At 45.4% G+C, this 19,157-nt stretch overlaps 1 protein-coding gene across 3 annotated transcripts in view; it reads left to right on the forward strand.

Annotated features, from left to right (window-relative positions):
- The window catches only part of LOC146829739 (rho-related GTP-binding protein RhoG-like), a 64,820-nt gene that overhangs the window by 6,850 nt on the left and 38,813 nt on the right, over positions 1–19,157 (forward strand). For 2 of the 3 annotated variants that reach the window (XR_014962289.1, XR_014962290.1), the window contains exon 2: positions 6,125–6,309. The gene's annotated coding sequence lies outside the window, so the exon portion shown is untranslated. Of the gene's footprint in view, positions 1–6,124; positions 6,310–19,157 lie in introns of those variants that run through there. The other variant, XM_085608460.1, reaches the window with a different exon arrangement.

Here is a 19,157-nt window from a genome sequence, read left to right on the forward strand (position 1 = left end):
TAGAAGTAAGCCTGTCAGTAAGTATTGGCTAATACCAGACCTAAAAAGTCTCAAGTAATGGGTGATTTTATGGTGTCCAATTCCACATCCTTTTCAAGGCCTGTCTGACACCAGCAACTCTTTCCGTAATTTTCCCTTACATATTGTCACTTAGCCAGAAATATAGACTAGAGGACGCTACTTTCATGTGCTTGAGATGGGCATGCACGCATATGAAGGATTTCTAGGGAAGCTGTGAACAGACCAAGTGTACCCACAAGGTAAATGCTAACTCCAGAGTCCAGGAACTGTGCACTGGGTGTGAATCCACTGCCTGCGAAAGGTGCTATGAGAAACCAATGAGGATCTGTTAGCCTACTCCTGGGTAAGAGTGGTGCAGGCCTACACGGACCACATCCCGGTAAACCCGCAACAATCGCCTCCCAGAGAGATCACTGGCTGAAGGGATCCACAAGTGGAGTGGTGTGGCTCACTGGTTAGAGGCAGCAGACCCGGAAGCAGAGGACGGCCCGGGACCAGGGTTCAATTCCCGACACGGCAGGGTCGTGGACCAGGGCCAGCGGACTCGATAATTCTCTCCTTGGTGCCTACTCTAACCAGGGATCACACTCGGCAACTCTGGGCATTAGCTTGCCTCATCTCCACAACGGCCCCCCACATTCGCCGGGGATGCCTGGTTTCACCTTGGAGATACCCAGGAGGGACCATCTCACAGGGATAGCCAGGACGGGTTCCCCAGCGGTCTACAGCGCCAGGACGCCTCTGGGCAGCAGTGCGCTTTACAAGACACATACATTTACATTTTACAAGCTGCAAACCCAGACAGCACTGGAGTGGAGATTTGCAGCACGTATACCACTTACTATTTCCTCTGGATATCAGGTCAACTTGCGGGGTACAGACAGTTTCTGCCAGAGGAACCTTTGGAAGCTGCAAGGAGGTGACTGCTAAGAGTGTGTGGGGACGGGTGATTGACGCTACCCTAAGGAGAGACAGAAGGCTCCTGGAAGGTTCACTAAGGAGCTCGTTGGGGGATGTGGGGCACTTGTCTATTTCCCCTGTTGCTGAGGCGCTGTGATTTCATGAGTAGTTGAGAAGGAATGTACCCTGCACTGTTGCCATCTTTCACATCTCCTGATTGGTACAATGGCATCTGCGGTCTCAGTGAAGGAACAGTAAAGAATTACAAGTGGAGCATGATAATGTGAGGTTTAGGGTGTGTAGTCTACACTGACATCTTGCTGGAATAAAAAAAAAAAATGAAATTCAGGAGATGAAAAATGTGCTGACTTGTGTGAGCAAGGATGTCCGAAAGCTCCGTGTTCACAAACCTTCACTCCTTTGGCCTTTGTTGGCCCTCTTGACATCCCGTAGGTTACCAGTTGGCTTCCTCGACAATAAAGAGGAAACCGTGCTAAAATATCCCCATACCCGCAAGCCGATTTAAACTTTGATGCACCAGCATTATTTTTTAGTATGCAAAATGTGTGCCGTATGAAATGAAAAGAAACCGTCAATGAGCTGCAAGCGTTGCATGGTAGTCATGTCAAACAGTTTGCACCACATGTAGAACCTCCATGTAGGAACTGTAGTTATAATTACGTGAATAGTATATCGTGTATGCTGTACTTTGGGTAGGCATTTTCTCTTTTGGAGATTAAAGGAGTGCTGTGTTTTTCCAGTTAAGATGTATGCAATCTCTGCCAACCGATCTGTGCTGGATGCAGTCTGTAACTTCCCCATTTAATTCACCAATAACTATATTTTTTCAGTTTTTTAGTTTATAATCAAAATCTCCAAATCTCCTGACGGAAATGCCATTAACTCTCTTGTGAATTATGTGTTTGTTTTCTAACAGATAAAAAGTTGAGGGAAACTATCTTTCCCCATAAGTAAGAGGTAAAGTTACAAATTGGTACAAACTGTGGTTGTAGCGGCTGAAGTCCTTCCTCTTTCCAATATTGTTCATGTGATCTCGTGACTCATAAGTCACTTGGATATTTCTCACGAGGGCTCCTTATGAGCTGTAAGAAACCACAACTTGCCTCTCCGTAGAGCACTGTGATCTTGCGAAGGAAAAAATATGCTTGCATCAATCCATTTCTTTAAAATTAATATGTGCATTTCCGTGGAGCATCTATGGCGCGCGTTTTCAGGCAGAATCGCAACTACTGCCATGATGAATGCGCAGTCCCCGGCTCCAAGCCACATAGTTGGATAAGTGATTTTGGCCCACGGGCAGACCTACTTCCAATTTTAGTCTTGCATCACCCTACAGCAGTCGTGCAGATTGGGCACACCCCCAGGTGCATTCATGCACAAAACACAGCTCCAAGTCTTCTAGTTAAGCATCACATCCATTTTCTCTCACCAGTCCGCACTTTAGTCATATAGAAGATTTAAAGGCACCACAACCACACACTCGTATCTCTGCATTAAAACCACAAGAGCAGCAAAGATGTTTTCAAACTGAACAGCCAACAAAGCTGAGAAGTGCACAGCCGAACACCACGGCAAAAAAGTTCTTAAGTCCTCAGGACACATCCATACACATAAATAATTCCCAGCGGCGATCGATAACTTCAGCTAGCTGGCCACTACCCAATATAATTTGTTTCTAAACAAAAGCCTGGACCTTGCCAGATACAGCCAAGATGATGTACTCTTGTACGAACCACGGCCAAATTAGAGGTCAGCTGACCATATTGACACTGAACACCTCAAATCCCAGAACTTAAAACGACATCTCGAATTCGACCCGCTGTGGGGTCATGCAGATGGTAGAAATGCGGATTGCAAATGCAGGAAACGGCTACAGTTAAATGCCGTCAGTGGTGGAGCCCCTCTCTCAACTGCTGTCTTGGGAATTTCTAATCAGTGTATACAGACAGGAAAGTGTTTTTCATCACATATAATACATTTGTTTCAGTACAATGTTTAGAGATGTGGGTCTTGGAGCCCACAGTCATCATAGTTTACCCTGTTTCCTTGGCAAAACGTAGCATGAATTTATTCTTTGGCTCCAGTTCTGAGATGGACTACAATATCATCCCTGCTTCTGTGCATTAAATACATTTTTAACCACATTTCTATGTTTGGAGTACCACGGTGTGTCTTTTGTATAGTGATAGTTTTAGGTCTCGCCTGAGCCAGCGCATGCGTTGTGCTGGCGAGACATTTAGTGAGTGGGCTTTTAAAAGTCCGACCACAGCTTTTTAGGTGACATTGAACGTGCGGATACGCGCACAGGCACGAGCGGAGGCGCCATCTGGCTTTGTTCTCTCGTCATGGTGCGCGCACAATCACTTTCACTTTTGCCGCTCGCATCGCTCGCGGACTTCAAGCCTCGCGCGTGATCACTTTCAATTTTGCTGCTCGCATCGCTCACGGACTTCAAGCCTCAAGGCTTGTTTTTTTTAGTTCTGAGTGCTTATTATACTAATAATATTTTATATATAACTTTTTCTAAAAATATTAATGATCTGTTGAATGCTCTTGTGATTCCATTGTCATCAACATTAATGAGGTCAGTCTTATTTGCGCTTTGCTTTGGGTGCTTCGCCCCAAGCGGTGATGAGAGAGCTTCCTGTTTTCCAAATGCTTGTGGTTCTCACAGGAACGCGTGTAACACTGTTGTGTGCGCTCCCCACAGAGAGAACGTTATCAGCTTCCACAGTCAGGAAGGCCGCACCTGTCTATTCTTCGATGTGTGACCTCTCACCTTCGGTTTCACATTAGCTTGCCGGTGCGCAACACTGCAGTTTTACTCCAGTTTACTGCTTATTTAACAGTGGTTAAAGTGCAACATTGTAGAGTACTCGTCGCCTCTGGATCTAATGTTTTAAAGCTATTTTATCGGCCTGCTTTATTTTTTTGAGTTCAATTCCCCATCAAAAAAGAGAAATAGGATACTTTCATATAGTAAACGTTTTTGTTAAAATTTGCTCCGCCTCGCTTTCTTCTTGTTCTTTCCACCCTACGTTCCCTTGCTTGTCTCTGGGATCTCCTGTTTTCTCAAGTTACGTTTTTAACGCCCGTGTCCCATATTTCACTTTTGTGGCGTCCCCGTTTTAATCCCTTATCCCCCTCTCTACAACCACCACCCTACGGCAGCCTCTATGAACTTTGCCATCCCAGTCACGCTTATCTTCCACCATTTCGTTTACTCACCCTACCTCAATTTTCTCCCCCACTGCACCTCCCCGCCTCACTGGTTTGCCTTTGGGAATCCATTTGTCCAACTTTTCCTGTTGTCCCTCTTTACTCTCACTCATGCTGTACTGTTCTTTGCGAGTTCTCTCTTTCCTACCCTGTGCAGACTCGAGCCCTCATTCCTCTTCTGTAGTGACTTTTCCTGTCCTCTGACTTGCTGCTCTCATTCTGTCTACTTTTCCCTGCCCTCCTCGATATCACTGCCTTGTTTCTGTGAAGTCCTTTGCCTCCAGCCTAACTTTGTCTTTCACACACTTTCCCCTTATATTACCCTGTCAACTCTCACGCACACCGCCTGCCCCCCTCTCCCCCAGCCCCCCCTGTACTTCTCTATAGAGCTGGTGGAGTGAACAGATTTACTGGGAGAGCCGAGCCAGAGCCGATCCAAGGATCTACAAGTGCGGGACTCTGCGGGACCGCACGAGAGAGCTCAGCGGCAATGCCAGGAGCGTGCCAGAGTTCCAGGGATACCTACACCGCTAACTTCGTTCAAAGTGTTGTCTGGCAGTGGAGTGACATGTACCTTAACTCATCAGTTTTGAAATCATATGCAGACTTAGTCAGTTTCCAAACTGCTCGGAGAAGCCCTGCAACATGCGGTGTTTCATTGCATGAGCTAATAAAACAAGTGTTGGCATAGCCAATAGGTCTCACCTTTGGGACCTTTTAAGTGTTTAGCCATGCAACAGTTGTTGTTGCACCAAGAATCTTGTGCTGCATAACTAAATACTTAGAAGGTCCCAAAAGCGAGACCTATTGGCTATGCCAATGCTTGTTATTATCATCTCACCCTCTTGTTGCAGGGTGGGGGCACTGACTTTATTTGATACATTTGTAACGTGTGCAAGTTCTCTTCCCTTCCGCCTATAATATCATAACATCACAGCCATCTTCCCTTCCCATCTAAAGTTTCTTGCCATTCATCCTTTGAACCCCTTATAGTATGGATATTAACCTACCTAACCTGTCTAAGTTCAGAAACCTTTCAGTGACTTGCCTGTTTATATGCCTGCATTAGTATTCTATAGCAGAACCTTCGGTGAAGAGCAACAGAGTGCTGTACAGTCATGATAGTTTACAATAGGCCGACAGAGTGCTGTTAAACGCTGTGTGAGGAGTGTCAGGAGCTAGGAAGTTAAGTGGGGCAGCAGGTGGGTCAAGTATGTGGTGTGTGATCTGAGCTAAGGGTGCTGTGGTTTAGTAGTAAAAGTAGTTAATGGGAAAAGTCTTGTAGGCGTTCTGGTAAATTATGCTTGTACTGTTGCGGTGCTAGAGAGAGCTGATGGGTTAAGTTTGGGAGTACTGGAGGAGCAAATGTATAAGAGGAGGAAACTGTGTGGGAGGACTATTTGGAGATGAGGGCAAAAACCTTGTGGGATTGGAGGGAAGTTATGAGGCTGGCGCTGAAGCATTGCAGAGAAGAATGCAGTACATTTTGGAAAAGGCGGAGAGAGCAGAGGGGTGAAGTATGGGAGAAGTGGAAGGAACTGAGGTCTCTGTGGTGGAACAATGGAGTGTGCTTGTGTGGAAGTGCTGGGGGAGCCAGAAGTAAATCCTTGTTTTCGTGGATGGACCCTGGCGGTAAAGCCTGTGAGGAGTGGAGCAAGATAAGCTGCTAAGTCTAGGGGAGTCAGTGGAGAAACAAGTAATGATGAGTGGAGAGAGCTTTGTACTGAGGAGGAAGAATGAGTAGAGGATTAAATGTAACTCTTGCCCTTTTTGTTTCTTTCTGAGGCTAATGCTTTGCCCAGATGGTTGAGACTTTACACAGATGCATGTTGCCTTCTTAAATACCTTCGGAAAGATGCCATTTGCACAGAGCATACTATACGCCTTCCTTTGGCATATTTGCTTTGTTTCTGAGCTCCTTAGATCATGTTTTTATACATTTGCTTTCTCTTCGCATGTCCAGACACCGTGACAGGACAGCAGATCTGCTCCTTGGGAGTTGGCACTTTCAGCAAGATTCCATGTTGTGTTCAGGCGAAGGACTGGGAACGTACGGCTCCCTTGCAGAATGTGATCAGACCCCTGCTGCCCAAGAATGAAGTGGAACTTGCTGTAACTTAGATCTTGGTGTTGCGCTCTTTGGAGTGGGTAGGTAACATTTTATTTTCTTGCCTAATTGTCGAAATCTGAACTAGAAGCCCTGAATCCATCCACATCTGCTCTCTGATTATGAGCAAACATTTGACCTGGCCTGAGCGGTATTATGTTAGGTGTAAACAACTGTTATCGGGTCCAACTGCTCACAACACTAATTCAACTGCCCACGGTCCCCCCGCTTTAGAGACAACTCCCGGCACAGTCATGAGAACAACAAGGCTCCAAGCTATATATTTGTGTAGACTTTGGCCCCTCACCTGTACATACGTTTACATATATCTACATCTGTCTTTGCATTGTGGCATTAATGTGACATAATAGGGAAAGATGTCACAAAATTACCAACCACCTGAAGTCAAGCCGTTGGCATCCGTACACCCCAGCAGAGCTAAACAGATGGCAAGGACTTTCAGCGTAGGCGTCTATGGACAGTAGAACAATATGCTCCATACAGATCTATAACCCCATCTAGCAGCCACTACCCAATGTAATGCATCTCTACATAGTTCATCATTCTGCTCCAAGCTTGCCTGCCACCATTTAAACAATAGGAAGCGGAACCAAACACTTTGTCACCAGATTCCTTTGACTATTGACTCATATGGCACCAGATTCTAGCAGCACACCATGACCATACAAATGGTGGGAGTGAACAATTTACAAATACTTAACATAACTTTACAGTACTTTTATTGTGGTGGGTCAGTGATAATGTTAAACTTTCAGATTTACAGAATATGGAAGGGTTGTGTATTGCCTCTTTGACTGTGTTGTTTTTCTAATATCACTCATAAGTAGGAAATGTTTTGAGTGTGGCTACTGACCCAACAAATCGCCTGCAGTTGACATGATCCTGTCGCAGATGCAGAGACATTCAGTATTTAGTGGTTCCCATTCAATGGCTTTTATCATCTTTGCCATTTTTAAATCCAGCTCAATAGTTTTATTGAAGCCTACATTTTAAGAACTTCTACTTTTGAAGGATTGAGATCTGGCACAGGAGACCCGTTGGAAGAGGTGTCAGGGCTCGAAAAATCCACTCGCATCTGCAATCCAGATTTAATTAGGACACGCTATTTTTTAGGTCCTATTCGCCCTTTCTGGCGAGTATGAAGACAAACTGACTTTTTACCTCTGTCTCTGAAAGAAGAGCAAATGTGACAAGATAGCAATATTTAAAGGCATCTTTATTGCTCACAAAGTTAATGAGCATTAAAATGCCTTCAAATCTTGTTATCTTGTCACATTTGCTTGGCTTTCAGAGACAGAGGTCAAGTACATTACAGTTGGGTCGAGTAGATTTTTTTAAGTTACTAGACCTGCCGGTCTAGTGACATTTGTTTGATTTTTGAGCCCTGGGTGTGTTTAGATACTGTATAATCGATCAGTGAAAGTGTGGGCAGTTCTTGCTGAAAATGCGAAGAATGAAGATGGCAATCTGGTTATCAGTTTATGGGTCTGGTTTGTTAAAATGGCTGCATAGATGGAGTGTGATTTGCAAGCTGTCATAGGGGTTGGGAGCTGCAGGGCTCGGCTACCACCCATTTGGAGTGAAGATGCCTGGATGTGGATCCACTAGAGGAGAGGGAGTATCAACTGGGTGGTGACGGGACTGAGGACACCTGGTTGTCGCCTATGGCACTACAGCTTACAACAACCGAAGCCTCATTGTTGTGTTGTCATTCCTGCAGTCTTGTAGGCAAGAGGGCGGTCCTAAGCAGCCGCTAGAGGTAAGGGCTCCCCTTTGGCCTTTGCTGCGAGACCGCTCATGATTCCCGGCTACGAGGAGCTCACCTCCTCCTGCTGTATAGTTACAGCTAGACTATAGTCTGGCCACTGAAATTATGCAATTGTGCGGCCGCAGCTATTTTCGCATATTTGTATATTTGCCGCATCTGCCACATAATCTGCAGAATTAAAAAAAAAATTGTTTCTAGTTCAAACGGTTCAAAAGTTACTGATAATGCAGCAACATGTGTTGCCGCGAAGTGGAAGGCGCTATGCAGTGGTTGACTGGTCACCTTTTTGTTGCTTATTGCTGTATGTGGGTGGTATACTGGTACTAATGAGGTGCAACCAATGCCCAGACAGTGTTAACAAGTGTTAAAATGAGACAATAATGAAGTAATACTGTTGCAAAATGGGACGCGTTATTCTGCATAATTTACTCAACCCTGCTGCGTACGTTGGTCTTCCTCTGCCGCATAATTCCCATGACTCTGACTATGTTAAAGAGGCTCAAGTACAGGTCTCGATCACACTGTCGAGTAAGAGTTAATCAGGTCAAGCTATATTTACCCGTTTTGTTGAGTTGACAACAGGTGTTCTGACTGCTCACAAAGTGAATGAAGATGCCTTTAAATCTTGTTATCTTGTCACATTTGCTCCGCTTTCAGAGATAGAGGTCAAAAGTAATTTTGTCTTCCTACATTTATTTTTCTTCCCGTTACTGAAATTAGATGATTTAGTAAAGTGAACTGTGCAAAGCATATGAAATGAAAGGCTATAAGATGTCAGGCTTTTTTCCTAACACAATGCTGAAATAGCTAATACGTGAACTGAATGGGGACACATGAGCGCTTGGTGGGGAGTGAGGACTACGGCCCCCAGACTGCCCTGGAACCTACCATGTCTCCTTGGTTCCATGAGGTGCATACATTTCCGGCGTGGCCCCCTTGGCGAGGACACACAAACATTTGCCGGGTAGTGAGGATTACAGCCCCCAGACTGCCCTGTCATCTACTGCATCACCTCGAGGCCCGGAGGCGCATAAATTACCAGTTGGGCTCCCGCAGTGTGGCAGGTGTGCGGTCCGCGCCCGGGCCAAGGACAGGCCCGTCGGCGCATGGAGTGGGCTGGGCAACCCCCCTAATATTTCCAAAGTGACTTTGCTTGAAGACGATAAGTGCCAAAATTTAGACGTTTTGTTAGTCCTTTTTAGAATTTATATTTAAAACGTTATTGCTTTACATTAGGCCTCCTGGCCATTAAAACTTTGGTGTCAGTGAGCTAATAATACTATAGGGAAGAAGAAAGCGGAATCCACCAATGGGACTGATAAAAGACCCAGAACCAGTAAATTGATACTGTCCTTTCTCAGCCAGGCTGTTGGAATACGTTTGGGTGAAACTTTGTGTGCTGAAGTTGAGCTTGCCTCGAATCATCAACCCATTATTTTATCCAGAGACGCCCAAGGCGAGGGGGAATTTATTTCAACTACTGAACCTTTACCTAACCCCACCCCCCAGCAATTACCCACAAATTCTAAACCCAAAGTAGCCCATTATAAAATCATGAGCTCCTTGTTAGCAAGGAAACTGTTGATACTCAGAGGACAGGAGCCAGACGCAAAGTAAAAAATCCAGGACCATCAAAGAGCCAAACACGCTAGCATCACGTTGCTTGAGGCAATGTGAAGGACACGGATGTCTGTAGCATAGTCATCGGCATCTCCTGATGCGATTTGTTGTTCACACGGGAGCGCAGATGTATCTGAAAATAAAGCCCCTGGCAAGCGGCATGGCACGCACGATTTCACTCGCAGGCAGGGGATCATTTTCACAAACAAGATCGTCGAGTGAATGGGTCTTTAAATAGGCTTAAACACGTGCTGGTAAACTACGCGGGATTGTACGTGCCGGAGAAATACTCTTTATTCTGGCGGCCCGTATGTTATACGTCACTTCGTCAGCTTGTAGCAAGCTGGGCACAATGGGTCTTGCTCCGGATGAATCGTGGTTGGCACTTCACGCCCCAGAAGACCAATACTACAAACCTGCACAGCGAGTGGCTCCTTGGTCCAGAGATATCTTTTTAACTCCCGAGGTGACAACCCTTCAGCAACTGCCTCGAACTGACCATAAATTAAGTCAATGACAGATTGCGTGAAGCGCCCATTGTCAACAAATGACTCCCCTCCACCTCTTCCCTGAATGGAAGGCTGGATGACGTAATTACAGGTGGTAAAATCAGGGATTCTTTTCACTAACCCCCTCCCTTGCTGAACTCTAAACACTGTAGGTTACAGGTGCCTGTTAACCAGACCCCCACCCCTAAATGGAGAGCTCGACCAGTCACTCAGCAAAGTCATTTGACGTCTGGACAGAGACTATAGCTGAAAAGGGAATGCTTGGGAAAATCTGCTCTCAAAATGTAGATTTTAAAGCACATGCAGAGTTGCTCAGCACAGCCCCTATCATCAAGTAATTCTTGACAACATATCATATCCATTAGTTAAAAGGACTTTGATCGCCAGAGGCTAGCAGGGGAAAGAGGGGCATTACTAGAGGCTGTACCACGTGATCTCTGTAGTTATTCCTAGTCCACCGGCTGCGGATACTATTTACTAAAAACATTAAGAAATGCACTTCTCTGGTAAGGCTTGAATAACGCCTACTACGCACATTTGACAAATGGCATGTTTGCTCCCGTTTTCCAGGTTCAATATTCTCCCGCTCGCCTCCCGTTGTCTGCATTCCCTTTGTTCCCACCCCCCTCCTTTTGTCAGTGTTCACCATTCTGCCCACCCTCCCATTGTCCGCATTCCCTTGTTCCTTTCATTGTCCATGTTATTTTTCTTCCCGCCCCCCTCCCGCCGTACTTGTGGTTGTACATTTTCTGTGGGTCTCCTCGCTGTGTTGTCGATCACAGGCCTCGGAGGGCCTGTCGAAAGTGGGTGGTCCACAGGTGCCACGCACTGCTCAGAGGAGGTGCCGCGCACTGCTCAGAGGATGCGCCGAGTCTGCTGCTCTCACCCTCTCCCCTTCACTTGCGGCAGCCCGTGAGGTACCCCCTCCCTGCGCGGCACACCACTGTTTAAATGCTGAACAGATTCAGCAAAAAGCATTGCAAAGCCAAAAGGCGAGACCTATTGGCTTTGGCAATGCTTGTTTTGTAAGGAGCCAGCATTACCCACTGACCAGAGTCAGAGGGTGGGGTGGGCATCAATTGTCCCATTGAATTTTACTTCCACTTTGGTCTCTTCCTGCTCAACTGATTTTTCCATTTGTCTTCGTGATGAAGCCTTGGCTCAAAGTATTATTGTGTCTTTTTCAAATATTTGTAGATTTATTAAATCTGCTCTTTGTAAACTTCATCCAGTTAGGTGGTTCGAAAAAAAGTGCTTGGAAGCACATAATGACTTGTTGAAATCTTTGCATGAAATACCTCCGTGTCAGAATAAGGTCAAGAGAGCCATGGTGGCCTACCGCATGATTTGCAAGGAGCGTAAGACCCAGCTAAGAGAGGAGGCCTGGGATAATCTACTCGCCTCCAACACTCTGCGTAATAGTGCCGCCTTTTGACGAGAGGCAAATCTTCTCTTGTTTAATAGAGACCAACTTTCTAATCAGGCGTTCACCATTACACCACAAGCTTGCGTCAAGCATTTTAAGGCCCTTTATAATCAAGAGGAAGACCTTCTCAGGTGGCAGTAACGAGGATCACATAATTGTATTTCAACTGGCCGAAGTAATCTCGGCGATCTCCTGCCTTTCCTCCAATAAGGCTCCTGAGGCGGATGGAGTGCCCTTTGAGCCTCATAAATCTTCTGTCGACCTGTGGACCCTTTTAATAACCCTGCATTTAAATGTAGCTGCTAGAGGCTCCTTCCCACCAACATGGTGTCAGTCGATCATAGTTACAATTTTTAAAAAGGGAAATAGATCAGATCGAGCTTGCTACAGGCCCGCGTATCTCTTATTGATTCGGAGTTTCTAATTATAGGTTGGGCCCTGTTGGAGCGGCTTTCAAGTTGGGCCGAGGAGCACAGCGTTCTGTCTGACCTGCAGTATGGGTTTGGGGCGGGCACTATTGAGCAGCGCCTGAATCTTTATTTGCTGATCTTTAAGTCCACTAAGGCTCAGAGAGGCGTAATCCAGGATAGCTCAGATGGGTAAAGAACCCACACTAGTTCACTTTTTGCGTGAGCTACCCAAGGACCTTTCGGCATCTGTTAGATATGGCCTAATGGTGAATTCACACCGTACTTTAAATTAAAGCGTGGCATCTGCCAGGGTTGTGTATTAGCAACATTAAAAAAAAATATATATTAATCTACTTGAATCATTCTTGACGGAACTTCCCCTGGATGTCAATAGAGCTGGAGGTCGCCCCATCCCCGCTCTGCTCTATGCATTTTAAAGCAAGTCAAACTGTAAATTGTGTAGATGTCGCTATTTCGTAATGTATCACATTTCGCTCGACTTTTATGATTTTATTTTCAAAATCGAATAAAGTATATTGATTTGAACTGTTCAAATATATTTCACTAGTTATGAAGACACATTTTTGTGATTCTGTGGGGGAAAAAATATTTTATAGAATCAAAACAAATTTGAACACTTTACTTGGTGATGTGCAAATTTTCAATATGTTTGCTGAAACTCAATTTCGAAACCTTGTTTATGCGCTATTATCAGTAAAGCTACATGTTAGTTGGAACGTTTTGTGGCCATTTCAAGGGAAAGTATGCTATCTGTAAATGACAGTGCACTACCACATACATCATGCTTTGGTAATATATTTATGAAAAGTGAGATTTTCAACATGAACAAGGAATTATTACTGCTCCTGCCCAGATGACAATGCTATTAGTGAACTACGCGGCTAGCCAGTGATCATGTGCACCCTATATGTGGGCTCTATTCTTATTATACATGGAGCAAAATTGTAGTTTAATAAATAAAGAGTTTTTTTTGTACAGCAGAGATAGTGAACTTGCATATTTGAAGGTGCTGTCTTATGTCATAATAAAAAAAGAGGCAGCAACAAAATATTTGCCTAGGATCACACAATTTGAGACCTGTTCACAGGTCAAGTACATTGCAAGTACATTACAGTTAGGTCGAGTAGATTATTCAAGATTCTAGACCTGCAGGTCTGGTATCCTTTTTTAGATTTTTCGAGCCCTGCAACTATGACTGTACTCCTTTGGGGCCTCCGCTGCTTAAATAAACCCTTAAACCCACGGCCTCCAACTAAAGTCATCGAATTGTGACTCATACAGGGAATGGTGCTCACACAGGTCAGTGTGCTCCCAGTACAGGCCCTACTTGGCAGTTGCATCAAAATGAACAAGCGCCACCAGATTGAATCAAGTACGAATCGCTTATAGGGATTCCTCCATGATTGCACGAGGAAGATGTCAAAACTGCTGAGGCCCATGTCATCCAAAATTACGAGAGCTAGGCCTGGTGTTCAAGCACAATTTTCTGGGCATGGGCCTCACACCCTATATTCTGAATGCCTCAGAAACGTAATAAAATACAGGGTAAAAGAGTAGACTACTCATGGGATATCACCCAACACAAGGCGGGAGAGAAAAGATGAGAGGATCCCAGAGATACTCCAAACATGGCTTCTAAAAAGGATGAACCCTCCTTTACAAAAAACGACTTGGAAACATGGATCCAGGAGCTGAAAGAAGAATAAACCCAACAAACATAAACCACAAATCATAAACAAAAACCTTCGAAGACTCCATTTCGTCCATCCAAAAAGACAGTGACCAACATGATAATAAAGTTATAGAACTTGAGACTGATCTGTAGGAGCTGTTGCGAAATAGAACAGACCAGGCTGATAGGATTTGGTCTTTGGAGACACAAGTGAGCATCTTTCATTTGAAATGTGGATCTGTAGACCGGAGCACGCTGAGATCTTAAAAGTGAAGGGAAAAAGCAGAAAAAACACTTTATCACCTATGTCCATGTCCTGTTTACTCAAATTTTGCAAATGAAGGAAGTAGAGTCGGTTCGTATCAATTCTTCTGCATTTCAGTTGGAAAGCGACATACCCATTCTCCTGCAGGACCTTTTGCTATTGACCCTTGAAAAGCGATGGAAGTTAAAATCCCTTACTGATGCACTGAATTGAGAAAAGATCAGATTCAGATGGACAGTGGTAAAAGAGCCTGACAAGGGCTGACGTTTGCTAGCAGAAAGTCACCACATCTAGGCACAGCAGAAGAAGGGTTAAAAAAAAACCTTGGGCCATACCCCAAGATCACAACCATCAATGGCTTGCTGGAACTCAACAGTTAGAATGAAGCTCAAGGGTTGGGCCATACCCCAAGATCACAACCATCAATGGCTTGCTGGAACTTAACAGTTAGAATGAAGCTCAAGGGTGTTCATTCCCTCCACATTGAAGGTCTGCAATAGATCAGCTGCAAGTGGCAGATAAGTTGAGCGTCTCTTGAGCTCATATCTCCAGGAGCAGCAACCTGTGGGGTACCCAAAGCTCTACGCTTCTCTACAGTCAAGTGTCATAAGGGGTCATTTTAATAACAGTCCTCTGCTCACTGAACGAGGGACAGAATAGATTCCTCTCTAAGGTACTTTTCTGGCTTCAAAAAGGGCAGGCGATACTAGCAGAGGACTTTAATCCAGTTTCGCAGAAAGCACTAACAGGTCCAAACGCACCTGGTCAACGAGCAGAGAAATGTTGGGATATCCATGAACGGTTTTTGGGAACTGGATGTTTTAAATAACTCTATTTCATTCCCTTTTTCTTATTGTCCTTTTTGTTTTGCCTTGTGTGTAGAACAGCTTCTTGTCTCCCCTTCCTTGTAAACTGGCTGCAGAGCCTGGCATCTTACTGCTTCTTCTCTGTCTCACTATCTGCAAAGCACTTGTGTTTGACTGACTACTTGAGGAAGAGATAGTGTTACTGACTGCTCAGGGACATGTCTCTCTTCGTTCCTCTTCATTATGCACCAGTGCTGCCTATTGTTGTATACACTCATTGAGATGCATTGACCGCCTCTCCAAGGAACTTCCATGTAAGGCCTTTCACATTTCATCCACTATCACTGAGGGGCTTCCAGCGACGCATAAGGAGGCTAACGATTGGGACCCTCTCCTTGAGCGCCACAATATAGTGTACAGCTCTGCTGATGCTGTCATGTCTTGGATTAACCTTCCAGTGCCCCATCATCCGCAGCCTTGGTGCTTTTCAGTGCATCCCTGGCTGTCCAATATGCTACTCCTAGTGGTGAAAGCAATGCCTGTTGTGGTCTTCATCTAGGAGCAGCGCCTTGCAGGCTTCTCTTCACTGTGAAGTCTCGTCTTTCCCTCCTTCGGTGGATCTCTGTGCCGCTTGAATAACATACAGCCAGGGCTCAGTGCCGTCACCACTTTGGAGCAGTTTGGTTCATCTTGACCTGGTCTGAGGACATCTTGGCTCTTAATGACATATCTCCTTACCTGGTTTCTGAAGTCAGAAGTGTTCTAAATTATCAGTGTACAGTGGTGCTGTTAGTCCCTCTTCTTAAACCTTTCCTGTAATTCCTATGTAGGAATTGAACCCTCAGCTGCAGCAATCTGCTGCTGAACCTCCAGTGTCACAGAAGAGGTAAAATTAACAAAGTCTGAAATTTTGCCTCTTAAAAGTCAGGGAGTTTCTACCACTGGTGGACTGTCTCTTACAGCAACAAGCGAAGTAACAACGTATTCACAGTGCTAATAATCAGACAACCTCACAGTAGTTGTAGGCAACATTACGTACTTTGTTTAATGTTGTCAAGCCGCATGATGCTCTGTGGGTCCTGGAACTTTTCGAAGTTACTGGAAAGAATCTACAACGTTACTGTTTACCAGTGTTGTCAGACTGGTATACTCCAGTTGGATAACCAACTTAAACCCTTTAGGTATTTCACTCTCCAGGAACAGTGAAGTTTGTGCTTACTCCAGAAGGTGGGAGTGAGTTAGAAATTCATATTCAGCATGACACAGTAATGGGCAGACAAACTCAATGTCGAGTCAGGACCATCTCTTTTTTAAGATAAAATACATAGAATTCCAAGCTGATCTCTATCGATAAGGAGGCTTATGTTCCATACCAGCCAGAACCATGAACATGATGCAGAGAGAAGGTTGTCAAAAGAAGTTCAATAAGTGCTTATGATGGTGATATCTATCAATGTTGTCAAAATAACTATTGTGTCCTTCCAAATTATCTTTTAATATGTATTTCTTGATATGGGTAGGTCTTCAGCTTTTCTCTTCTCCAAGACGTTCTTTAACAGTCTTTGTTAAACAACCATCAGTCTGTTCCAGGGCCATTACTCCCTCTGTATGCTGCTGTGATGTTGGAGGCTCCTCAGTCGCAAGCGTGCCATCCTGCTGCACTACCATTTCATTTATTGGCCTCTGTCAACTACTTATCAGGCATTGTGAACCATGTCAGAACATTTACTCTTCGAGGTGTTCAGATTCCAGTGGGTCGTAGACCTGCTCACATGGGCAGTAATCCTGTCCCTATTTTGAGCGTTTCCCAAACTTCTGTCGGATGTGTAAAGAAGTGAGACTTTTCCCCTGGGATGACCCTAATGGTTACAACAATATGTACTTTAGGCTGAGCGCTCTCTGCTTCTTGCATTGGTTCAGATGCTAACTAGACATCTTGTCCTTTTTAGAGGAGTTGGGAACAATTCTGAGGGTTCTGTTGACGTATTAGGGAGCGACTGCCCACCACACATGCTGCAAGATAATGTCTCTGTCCCTAAACTTGAATAACCATGTAACACGGACTCTTGAAGGCAGTCCCAGTAGCTGCTCCAGTGTCCTATGTGTTCTTCGGTTGTATAGACTGAGTGCATGCCCTCTGACTTCAATATTTTCAGGATCCAGTCATCAAGGAGTCGACATCCCTTGCACCATCTCTGGGAATTCCAGAATCTTTAACATATTTCTGCAAGGTCTTCCCTCAGGATTCATGATCCTCCAGTTTATTATCTTGCATCACCAGGGATTTAACTCTCTCTTAGTTGTGTTACCTTAGTCTGTAATTGTAAGAAAGTGGCTCTGTGTATATACGGCACCAAAGTAAGGTTCAGTGTGCCCAGAGTCCACAGTCCCCAGAGGTTTGGCAGAGGCTAAAGTTAGATATAACCTTACTCTCTAAAGTGGTAGCTTGGTCGAGCAGTAAGGCAGTATCAGAGGACAGTGTAAAGCATTTGTTGTACACACTCAGTCAGCAAATGGCCTCACACACTCAAGAACTGAACTCTAGGCCAAATGTTTTGTATATAAAAATATATAGTTGTTTTATTTTAGAACAAAAAGTAGGTATCAAAATACTTTCTCAGAATGAGATGCTTTAGTTAAATACTTTCAATAAGCAATAGACTTTTAAATGCAATAGTTAGAGTTGTTGCAATAGGCAACACAAGTTAAACACAATTATAACATTGAGCTCAGTATGGATTTTAAAGTAAACGCAATATCAATTACTTTACATAGGTTTTTCTTACTTAGGGCTGGATCCTGGATTCAGCCCTCTTGCATCTCCTGTAAACAGTTGAAAGAAATAGTTTTTGTTACACAGGCGATGTTTAAGGAATATTTGTATGTTTCAAAAATCGACACTTAGCCTGGTTTTTGCCAGAAATTCTTCTATGTTATCCTATGGAGGAAAGTTTGGTTATCGGAAAATCACAGTTGTAATTGCTTTGTAGGGTCAGTGCTGGGCACAAAGATCCAGCACTGAGATCTCTCCTGATAACAGGTGAGTACTTTCGTTTTCGTTGATCGGGCGATTTTTAGTGAATATTTTAAAGTTTCAAAACTCAACAGAAGAATTTCAGGTAAGTACTCGACTGGCAGAGTTAAGGATCGGGACATAGACTCAGGGGTCTCCCAGGGTCAGGTAGGTACAGTTGTTACACCCTCAGCGACACAGGGGCAGCCGGGTGCAGAGAGAGTTAGGCCCAATGTTAGCCTATGGCCGGCAGGGGGTCTTTGGTTGGTGGATGCTAGCAGGCAGGCCACACGGCTGTGGGAGCTGGGCTCCTGGTCACTTACACAGGGCAAGTGGGGAAGTAGAATAGGACAGAAGCTGCACTTCCAATGGCATTGAGCAGCTGGGTGCAGGGTGCTTTTGAGCCGTCGGGCGCTCCAATATATTTCAATGGAGAAGCTGCAAGATTATCAAAGGCTGCAAGCTCAGGGACGGAGATTCTTCAGGTGCGACCACCACTTCGAGAGGTAAGTTGGGAAGCTGTAGGTTAGGTAGGCACCCAGGAGCTGGGCACCGGGTGCAGGGGTGTCTTTTGGCGTCGGGAAATCTTACCCTCTGCTGGTCGCGGTTGGAGGGGTCCCTGGTATTGAGGCTGCAGGCGTCGTCCGGAGCGTTGAGGAGGGTCCTTGGGTGCTGGATTCTTGGTCACAGTTGCCGGGGGGACATCCTCGTGGTCTTTGTTCACTCAGGCACAGGCCAGGCTCGACGGGTGCAGATTGCTGGATTTGCGGTTCCTGGCTGGCACCAGGGGTTGTTGCTTGTTTTGAGCAGAAGCACTGCTTGTGGGAGTCCCAGTCTTTTAGATGTGCAAGGCAGTCCGGTCCTTCGGGGTTTTCGAGGTTGCTGACCACTGGAAACGCCGGGATTTAGCAGGAGCAGGTTCGAGGGTCGACAGGCCTGTAGGGCTGGGGCCAAGTCAGTTGGTGTCGTCCTCTTGTTAGCAGCTGCACGGCAGGTCTTCTTTCTTCTTGTTCTTCTTGTTTTGGATTCGGGATCTGAGGAAGGAAGGTTCAGGGTGCCCCCAATTACTAAATTTAGGGGCGTTGCAGGTAGTTGAAGGTCAGGGACCAATGGGTCCCTTCCCTGGGGTGGGTACACCCACTATCCTGCCACTCTCCAGTGGGAGGGGGGGCAGGAGTCTAGTCCGGATTGGGTAGGGCTCCCCATCCTCGCCCCCCCACCTGAGGGGTGGGGTTGGCAGAGGCTGGCATACCGCCTTTCCTCACTTGGGTTTTCCCGCCGATCTTCCTGCCAGAGTGGGGGTCAGAACCGGTGGGGGCCAGTTGCTGAGTACAGCAAGTGGCCTGGAGAAGCTCACA

Source organism: Triturus cristatus, chromosome 5_2 (genome assembly GCF_964204655.1).
Source record: "Triturus cristatus chromosome 5_2, aTriCri1.1, whole genome shotgun sequence".
Lineage (NCBI taxonomy): Eukaryota > Metazoa > Chordata > Amphibia > Caudata > Salamandridae > Triturus > Triturus cristatus.